The 9,984-nt window shown below is 45.7% G+C and overlaps 1 long non-coding RNA gene across 1 annotated transcript; it reads left to right on the top strand.

Annotated features, from left to right (window-relative positions):
- Positions 1 to 4,555: 4,555 nt before the first annotated feature.
- On the top strand, positions 4,556 to 5,556 carry LOC133964564 (uncharacterized). Its single transcript, XR_009923801.1, has 3 exons — positions 4,556 to 4,618; positions 5,150 to 5,193; positions 5,469 to 5,556. It is a non-coding gene; the product is annotated as an uncharacterized LOC133964564 (long non-coding RNA).
- The last annotated feature ends 4,428 nt before the right edge of the window (positions 5,557 to 9,984 follow it).

Here is a 9,984-nt window from a genome sequence, read left to right as displayed (position 1 = left end):
ATCAATTTTGGGACCCATAACATATATATCCAACCAATACTTTGACACTAAAAAAATTAATCTAACATTAGGGTAAAATGAGGCAAAAATTGAGGTACGAACCTCCTTGGTGTTGTCAGAACATGCTAGCACATTGAGGCTTGTGGTTAGAGTGTGTGTGTCCAAGCAACTTCGACGAAGAAAGAAATAATTTTATAATAAGTTTTCGTGTGGGGGGGGGCGCCAGGAGTGAAGCTTGCCTAGAGCGCCAAATGTGCTAGGGCCGGCCCTGGGCGCAAGAAGGGCAATAGAAAAGGGAACAGCCCTTGCAAATGTATTTGTCACACCCGCAGGACTTTGTGTGAGTTTTACAGTCCTTGTTCCTGGGGCATATCTGACACCGCTTCCTCTTGCTCGCGGCGAGCGGGGCTGCCACGGAGGCTGCGGCCGCCACCGCCGACGCCGTGACGACCACTCCTGCGCAGTAATAATAATGAAAAAAAAAACACATTTTTATTATTTCTCTTATAGCTGCAAGACACATGCAAAGACGTAGGGCCGGTGTGACATGAGATCGGGTCGCTTGTCGGTCGGGTTCCCTGTGACCCTTAGACTTGCGACGCTGGACCGGCCCGGCTGTCAGTGTCGTGTACTCGAGCCTGTTCTTGCTCGGTGATGAGAAGGAGGAGAAGGAGAAGGAGGAGAAAAATGAATTCATTTTTATTATTTCCCTTGTCCCTTGTGTCGTCCCTCCTTCCCCACGCTGTTGGCTGTGAGCGTTTGGGTACTGAACACACAAACGCACACACACAGATGCACACGTTCACACATACATCCCACCACACATCAGCATGCGCAAGAAGGGCAATAGAAAAGGGAACAGCCCTTGCAGATGTATTTGTCACACCCGCAGCACTTTGTGTGAGTTTTACAGTCCTTGTTCCTGGGGCATATCTGACACCTCTTCCTCTTGCTCGCGGCGAGCGGGGCTGCCACGGAGGCTGCGGCGGCCGCCGCCGCCACAACGACCACTCCTGAGCAGTAATAATAATGAAAAAGAAACACATTTTTATCATTTCTCTTATAGCTGAACGACACACGCAAAGACGTAGGGCCGGTGTGACATGAGGCCGGTTTCTTGTCGGTCAGGTTCCCTGTGACCCTTAGACCCGCGACGCTGGACCGGCCCGGCTTCCAGTGTCGTGTACTCGAGCCTGTTCTTGCTCGCTGATGAGAAGGAGGAGAAGGAATTCATTTTTATTATTTCCCTTATCCCTCGTGTTGTGCCTCCTTCCCAATGCTGTTGTCTGTGAGCGTTTTGGTAGTGAACACACAAACGCTCACACACACAGATGCACACGTGCACACGCACAGCCCACCACACATCAGCAGGCGCAAGAAGGGCAATAGAGAAGGGAACAGCCCTTGCAAATGTATTTGTCACACCTGCAGCACTTTGTGTGAGTTTTACAGTCCTTGTTCCTTGGAAATATCTGACACCGCTTCCTCTTGCTCGCGGCGAGCGGGGCTGCCACGGAGGCTGCGGCCGCCACCGCCGCCGTGACGACCACACCTGCGCAGTAATAATAATAAAAAAGAAACACATTTTTATCATTTCTCTTATAGCTGAACGACACATGCAAAGACGTAGGTCCGGTGTAATCTCAGCACGCCACCCTCCAAGTTGCGCGCCGGTTTGACCTAGGAACCCCTGGATGCCCGCGTTGGGGAGTCTCTTCGGGTCCTGGGTCTCTGAAACCCGAAGGCTCGCAACGAGGGCCTTGCGCGGCTGCTGTCGTTGAGGGCCTTCTCTCCCATCGGCGTCCCTCTGACCCTGAGACTCGCGAAGCCGGTCCTATCCGGTTACCCGTGTCGCGTACTCAAGCCTGTTCTTGCTCGGTCGATTAGAAGAAGAAGAAGAAGAATGAGAAGAAGGAGAAAAAGAATACTCGTGCGCAGTAACTATAACAAAAAAGAAACACATTTTTATTATTTCTCTTATATCTGCAAGACACACGCAAAGACGTAGGGCCGGTGTGACACGAGGCCGGTCGCTTGTCGGTCGGGTTCCCTGTGACCCTTAGACTCGCGATGCTGGACCGACCCGGCTTCCAGCGTTGTGTACTCGATCCTGTTCCTGCTCGGTGATGCGAAGAAGGAGAAGGAGGAGAAAGAGGAGAAGGAGAAGAAGGAGAAGAAGGAGAAGAAGGAGAAGAAAAAGAAGTCTCTTGCACAGTAATAACAATAAAAAAAAAACACATTTTTATCATTTCTCTTATAGCTAAACGACACACGCAAAGACGTAGGGCCCGTGTAATCTCAGCACGCCACACTCCAAGTTGCTCTCCGGTGTGACCTAGGACCCCCTGGATGCCCGCGTTGGGGAGTCTCTTCGGGTCCTGGGTCTCTGAAACCGCAAGTCTCGCAACGAGGACCTTGCTCGGCTGCTCGCGTTGAGGGACATCTCTCCCATCGGCCCTGAGAAGGAGAAGGAGAAGGAGAAGGAGAAGGAGAAGGAGAAGGAGAAGGAGAAGGAGAAGGAGAAGGAGAAGAAGAACGAGAAGGAGAAGGAGAAGAAGAACCAGGAGAAGAACCAGGAGAAAAAGAAGACTCTCTCGCAGTAACAATAACAAAAAATAAACATATTTTTATTATTTCTCTTATATCTGCAAGACACACGCAAAGACGTAGGGCCGGTGTGACACGAGGCCGGTCGCTTGTCGGTCGGGTTCCCTGTGACCCCTAGACTCTCGACGCTGGACCGGCCCGGCTGTCAGTGTCGCGTACTCGAGCCTGTTCTTGCTCGGTGAGGAGAAGGAGAAGGAGAAGGAGAAGGAGAAGGAGAAGGAGAAGGAGAAGGAGAAGGAGAAGGAGAAGGAGCAGAAAAAGAAGACTCTTGAGCAGTAATAATTCATAAAAGAAAATCATTTTTATTATTTCCCTTATCCCTTGTGTTGTCCCTCCTTCCCCATGCTGTTGGCTGTGAGCGTTTGGGTACTGAACACACAAACGCACACACACAGATGCACACGTTCACATACACACAGCCCACCACACATCAGCACGCGCAAGAAGGGCAATAGAAAAGGGAACAGCCCTTGCAGATGTATTTGTCACACCCGCGGCACTTTGTGTGAGTTTTACAGTCCTTGTTCCCGAGGCATATCTGACACCTCTTCCTCTTGCTCGCGGCGAGCGGGGCTGCCACGGAGGTTGCGGCCGCCGCCGCGACAACCACTCCTTCGCAATAATAATAATAATAAAAAAGAAACACATTTTTATTATTTCTCTTATAGCTGAACGACACACGCAAAGACGTAGGTCCCGTGTAATCTCAGCACGCCACGCTCCAAGTTGCGCGCCGGTGTGAGCTAGGACCCATTGGATGCCCGCGTTGGCGAGTCTCTTCGGGTCCTGGGTCTCTGAAACCGCAAGGCTCGCAAAGGAGGGCCTTGCGCGGCTGCTCGCAACGAGGGCCATCTCTCCCATCGGCGTCCCTCTGACCCTGAGACTCGCGAAGCCAGGCCTGTCCGGCTCCCCTCGTCGTGTCTTTGAGCTTGTTCTTGATCGGTGATGAGGAGAAGGAGAAGGAGAAGGAGAAGGAGAAGGAGAAGGAGAAGGAGGAGAAAAAGAAGACTCTCGCGCAGTAATAATAATAAAATACAACCTAATTTCAAGACGACGACGCTCGGCCCGAGCGTCGAGAGACGCCTCGGTGCGGGGAACGCCCTCCCGCCGCGCGATGTAAGGCGCCACTAGAGCCTTTCCCAGCCGCTCGAGGAACACCCTGCGCTTGTTCCGCTTGCCCGCCATCCAGTCGGGGTTGACCTCTCGCCATATCACAAAGGCGTTGTAGGAAGAGACGTCGAGGATGTTGTGGAAGACGACCAGGGGCCAGCGCGTGGTCTTCCTCCTGCAGCTGTACGTTCCGATCACCTTGTCCTCACCCTGTACATTAGACCCTGCACCTATAGCTCCTGCCACAGCCCCATCCATTTCCTATTCACCGCCTGGACCAAGATCCCCAACCTCATCTCCCCGCTCTCCAAATGCAAAGAGAGCTGTCCAGCAAAACATCCACGTAAGACCCTGCAAATAAGTATTAGGGGCCAGAAAAAATTGCTACATTTTCAGTTTTCAACAACAGATCCCATTGGTTTTGATGAGAAGAATTTGAACTTAAACTTAAAGGAGCATAGACTTTGAAAGTATGATATTTCACGTGCCAAATGGATACAGAATCTACTACCCTATTTCTGTGCCTGGCAGATAAATTTAGGTATTAATAAGTGAAACCTTGAAAAGATTTCCAGAAACATTCTTTTATGTGTTGGATCTCAAACATTTTCTTCCACTAACTCCCTAGGGACCCGTAAAGGTGGAAAAAAAGTCAGCCCAAAAAGTAAGATTTAAACACTATTCCATTTTCCAGAATTTAATTTCACATCTTTAACAGAGTTAAGCAAATTCTTTATCAAGTTAGATCTAAATATGACATTTAGAGTTGTGGCTAACTAATTATATTTATATTCCTCTGACTAGGAAATTAATTGTCTCTTTTAATTTTTCAGACTGCAATTACCACGACTCAATGGGAAGTTACCCATATTCTAAAATCTGCACGGAAAGAGTTCGAGATGTAAGTTGAATATTGCACATTTGCACTGAATTAAAATATTTTATGGTACACTATTATGTATATTTTACCATTAATGTTTTACAATTATGTTTCGAGGAAAATTTTTAAATTGTTAACATAATGTGTAAATTAATGTGTTAATGTGTGCATTCCTGGATCAGACATGATATGTGTTTGTTAATCTGGTTAGAAAACATCTTATGCAGTAGGGGATGCTGACTTAAAAGATAGTTTGATTTGGATTTCAACAGTATACATGCAGATAAGAATGCCCTGTGTGCAATTATCCAGGTGAATTCTTACTCACCACTAGTTTTGTGAAATACATAAAATATTCAGTTTACACAGATTAATAAGATGGTACTTTATATTTGACATCTGACTGACCTTTGCAGGAAGATCCTTTCAGGGCTTCTACTGTCAATTTTCATATTGTAGTGGAATATGCACATTAACTGCTTCATATACACATGATTTTTTCATCATTAATGATTTAAATTTGTATTCTTTATGACCACTAATTGTTTTCAGGGGGTAAAGGAGGTGAATGTGAGGTGGCTGCCATGCCCCAAATGGTATGTATAATGCTTCATATCTGATGCCACATCGTGATGCACCATCACAAGTTCTGAATTTTTATTTTACTCCATAGAAGGTAGCTCTGTTATGATGTTGGATTCAAGTCAATCTAAATCTATTTACAATAACTATTTGACTATTTACAATACCATACCATACCATATTTACCTCCATTGGTTCTCTGTTTACATGTTCCTGTGCATTTATATGCCCATAGTGATTAAAGATCCATTTACACTAAACATATTTTCTCTTTCCGTTTTTGTTGTAGCAATTTGAGGTGGAAAGATTCCTGGGTCCCTAAAACAGAGCTGGAATAATCCGGACAGAGGAGGATGCAGCTTATATTTCTGCTTGTTTGACGTGTTATTTGTTATTTTAGATGTTATTGTATATTGTGTTAATGTTACATTTACTGTTTCTTGTTCTATTTTACTGTTTTTAAATAAAATGTTATTTAAAAACTGTGTTTTGTGACTTAAAATGGGTTAAACATCTGCACCTCACAGAAGGCAATTGTATCGCAACTCCCATCTCCAGCACAGCATGTTCTTGTATGGAAAAGGCCTACCAAGCTATTTAATAGAGGTCATGCTACAGTAATTTTCAACAATATGTGTGCAACATTGACTTTTTCCTCATATTTCTAATTGAACTATTACACACTTTAATCTTGGCCATATATGACCTCTCTGTCAGCCGAGGGATGGTTGGCCATATCAAGTTAATATAAAAAAAATACATATGAACTCTGCAACATGGTGATTCAGCAGGGTGACAGCCACAGGAAGAACCTGTTCCTGAACCTGCTGGTCCGGGAACGGAGGACCCTGTAGCGCCTCCCAGAGGTGAGGAGGGCAACAGTCTGAAACTGGGGTGTGAGAAATTGGTTTGTTAATGAACAAAGGTGTCTAAGTTGGTCCAAAAGTGAAACATATGATTGTGTATGAAGCAAATACACATATTTTGACCATATCTGGCCATTAAATACCACTTAAACCGATTTGATCCAGCTTGGACCTCAATGGGGTCTGAGAATGTACACCCCAGAGTTTGGAGCAAGATGACAAAGATGAAATGTAAACTTTGTTGTAGAACAAAAGCAAAGACATCGTTGTAAAGGTCTTGGCCTCTGTAGTAACATTATGTCAGTGGGAAAATTGTGGATGGCTCCTGCTCCTAAGGGGTGAGCTTTGAACCTTGCATCTGAGTCAGCTTTGATGGCTTACAGGATGGAAACTAAATATGCAACAGACATGGTATGAACTGTTTTGGAAAGGTCTTGAACTCCCCTAACATAGCCCAATGCCAAACTATGGGGGGCGCCACTGAGTAGGGCCAAAACCTTGAAAAAACGAGATTTTACCGTTTTATTAGTAAGAAAAACTAAATCTGACCTAACAGGTGTTTTTCTTAGACCAATATACCATAAAGAAGCATGCAAGGTCCCATGTCACAATCTCACAAAATAGTAAAAATACATCAGAACTATAAAAGGTGAGAACAACACACATACACGTACGGGACCACCATTCCGATTTGTAGTTCTTTGTATCCTTCTTCCGGGTTCAGATTAGGGTTCTAAAAATAGGGTTTGGAAAACATATTAGCGGTTTGTTTTTAACCAAATATGCTTAAGCAAAGCATATGTGTTAGAATTTTGAAATAAATATCGTTATAAAAAACAGACACATATACGTTTACCAATGCTTTTTCACACTTTATTGTTACCGCGCTGTTCCGCGGACAGAAAAGGGTGCATTCACTGCCCAACGGATTTATCACCTTTTTCACACAAATCTTCAGGAACTATTACCAGAATTATTTATTGGTATAAAGTGTTAAAATGGTTAACAATTTGTTTATATACAATCTGCCTTCAAAACAAAACCATATAAAAGCATAGAAATTGATTAATAATCAACCAGTTATTTCGGATGACTAATAGAATCAGATGGCTTGTGAACATATCTCAAGTTCAGTCAGACAACTCATGTTCGAGCATTGAGAATATAGAGTAACCACAAAAGGTTTTAATGTTGCAGGAAATAAGATTTGTTTAACAGAATGTATAATAATACAAATAAAATTTGATTGATTGATTGATTGATATGCTCGTGAAAAGACCACTCAAGTCATGCTCCCTTTTCTTGAGGTACTCCCAATACTGCCTTACTTCGGTAGCAAGGATTTTGACCTCCTCCTCAAGTCTTTTCACATGCATGACATTGTCAAACAACTTCTTTTTTGCAAGGAAATCAATGCCATCTAAAAATGCATCCATGAAAATTCCATGCATTAGTTCACAGTGGTGGAAGGGGAAAAACCACACACAAACACATACAAACAAATGAGACACACTGTCTCACACAAAGAGAGAGGACAAAGGACAGATGTTGGCTCTTAAAAGAGCCTTTTTTTTTTATCTATAAAGGACTTGGTTGAGGTCGGAGTTAGGAGCAACGGACAGGTAGGGTGCGGTCGGTGAAGGAGAAGAATGACTCAACATACGGCGCGAGGCAGTGTGTGTGTGTGGGGGGGGGGGGGGGTGGGCGAAGGAGAATGACTTAACTTCCGGCGCACGGCTTTTGTTACGGACGTGGTTATGTGCTGTAGAGCGACGAATTTACGGGGCGTGGAAAATAAAAAGGCATTTTGTCCTGATTAAATACACATCTTGTGTGTCCTTCTTCTACCGATGCCTTGCACTATATGAAAAGATAGTAATGTAACGGGGGCAATTTACAAAGTGTTCCGGTTTGACGGCAAGGAGCGACAAAAGCACCCATAGCAACCCTCTTAGATACGACAGAAACTCTTCGGAATAACTAACAAACCAAACACCGTAGAAGTTCACTGAATGAAAATATTGAAACTGAAACACACATATCTCGCCATAAATATCTTCAAAACACATTTTTATTAAGAAACATTACTTAAACATAGCGTTTTCCAAAAAAGAATACAGCAATCTCCGCCATGTTGCTTTATCAGAGCAACGCAGAGTGAGAGCATGGCAGAGGTCTGGGCAGGCGCACTGGTCGTTTGGAGCATTTTGTCAGATCTTGTACAGATATTTTTACATTGCGTCTTTAGTAAGATATCTTACGAACCGTTTTGTGAGACCATGTTGTGCAGTGAGCACTTCAGGAGAGAGGACTTTGACAGGACGGGGCAGACTGTCCGGCTTAAAGATGGTGTTGTGCCAACCATTTTCAACTTTCCAGCTCATCTTCAAAGGGTATGTGTATCAGTGACCAACAATAATTGAAGGTGTATAAGATTGAAGTATAAATATAAATATGTGATTATGTCACATTTTAGCTTTTTGTTTCTGCAAGTTATATAACGTGTTGTTTATTACAGCACATTTTAGACATTCAAAACTTCTTTACTGTTTATTTTAGTCGGTAGCAACAAGAACCAAAACCACTTCTAGAAGGGCGGATGACAACCTGCCAATGGACTTGATGCCTGATGTTGTGATTTGCCTGTGGAATGTCACAAACTAATGAGAGCATCATGTGGCTTTTTATATTAAATCCTTTATCTTGGTGGTACCCAGAAAGGTCTATGAAGGTGTTAGTTGTCTAAGAGCCCAATATTGTCACCAGGTCTGCCGCCGCACCACGATCTTCTGCCGGGACCAGTTCTTCCACTGATGTACTGGGAGTCCCGGCTGCGTATCTGGACTTCAGGGAGGTCTTCAGTAAGGCCAAGTCAACCTCCCTTCCCCCACATCGGCCCTATGACTGCGCCATCAACCTCCAGCCCGGTGCCACACCGCCCAGAGGACGCCTGTATTCCCTGTCCGTTCCTGAGAGGGGGGCGATGGAGACTTACATCAATGACGGTCTAGCGGCGGGCATCATCCGCCCTTCCTCGTCTTCGGCTGGAGCTGTTTTTTTCTTCGTTGAGAAGAAAGACAAGACACTCCGCCCCTGCATTGATTATCAAGGATTAAATGACATGACAATCAAGAACCGATATCCCCTGCCTCTCATCTCCTCAGCTTTCGAGCTCCTAGAGGGAGCCACCATATTCACCAAGCTTGACCTGCGCAACGCCTATCACCTGGTCCGGATCCGCGAGGGGGACGAGTGGAAGACAGCGTTCAATACCCCCACCGGTCACTACGAGTCCCTGGTGATGCCCTTCGGCCTCACCAATGCCCCTGCTGTATTCCAGGCTCTGGTGAATGACGTGCTCAGGGACATGCTGAACAGGTTCGCCTTTGTGTACCTTGATGACATTCTGATCTTCTCCCGCTCCAGAGAGGAACATGTGTATCACGTCCAGAAGATCCTCCACCGCCTCCTGGAAAACTCCCTGTTCGTCAAGGCCGAGAAGTGTGTGTTTCACGCCTCGCCTGTCTCCTTCCTGGGGTACGTTGTAGGGAGAGAGACCGTGGAGATGGACTCAACTAAGGTTTCTGCCGTCACCACTTGGCCCACCCCTGATTCCCGCAAGCAGCTTCAACGTTTCCTGGGCTTCTCCAACTTCTACCGGAGGTTCATCAGGGGCTACAGTTCGGTGGCGGCCCCCCTCACTGCTCTTACCTCCTCCAAGGTGCCTTTTCTCTGGTCCACGGCCGCCAATGACTCTTTTCAGGCCTTGAAAACACGATTCACCTCGGCCCCCATCCTCCGAATGCCGGACCCTGAACGGCAGTTCGTGGTCGAGGTGGACGCTTCTGACTTAGGACTGGGGGCCATCTTGTCCCAGAGAGCAGCCTCTGACCAGAAGTTGCACCCCTGCGCCTTCTATTCCCGACGTTTGACCCCTGC

The sequence above is a fragment of the Platichthys flesus genome, chromosome 11 (assembly GCF_949316205.1).
Source record: "Platichthys flesus chromosome 11, fPlaFle2.1, whole genome shotgun sequence".
Taxonomy (NCBI): Eukaryota; Metazoa; Chordata; class Actinopteri; order Pleuronectiformes; family Pleuronectidae; genus Platichthys; species Platichthys flesus.
The sequence above is the reverse complement of the archived record's forward strand: the minus strand, read 5'-3'. Positions and strand labels throughout refer to the sequence as shown.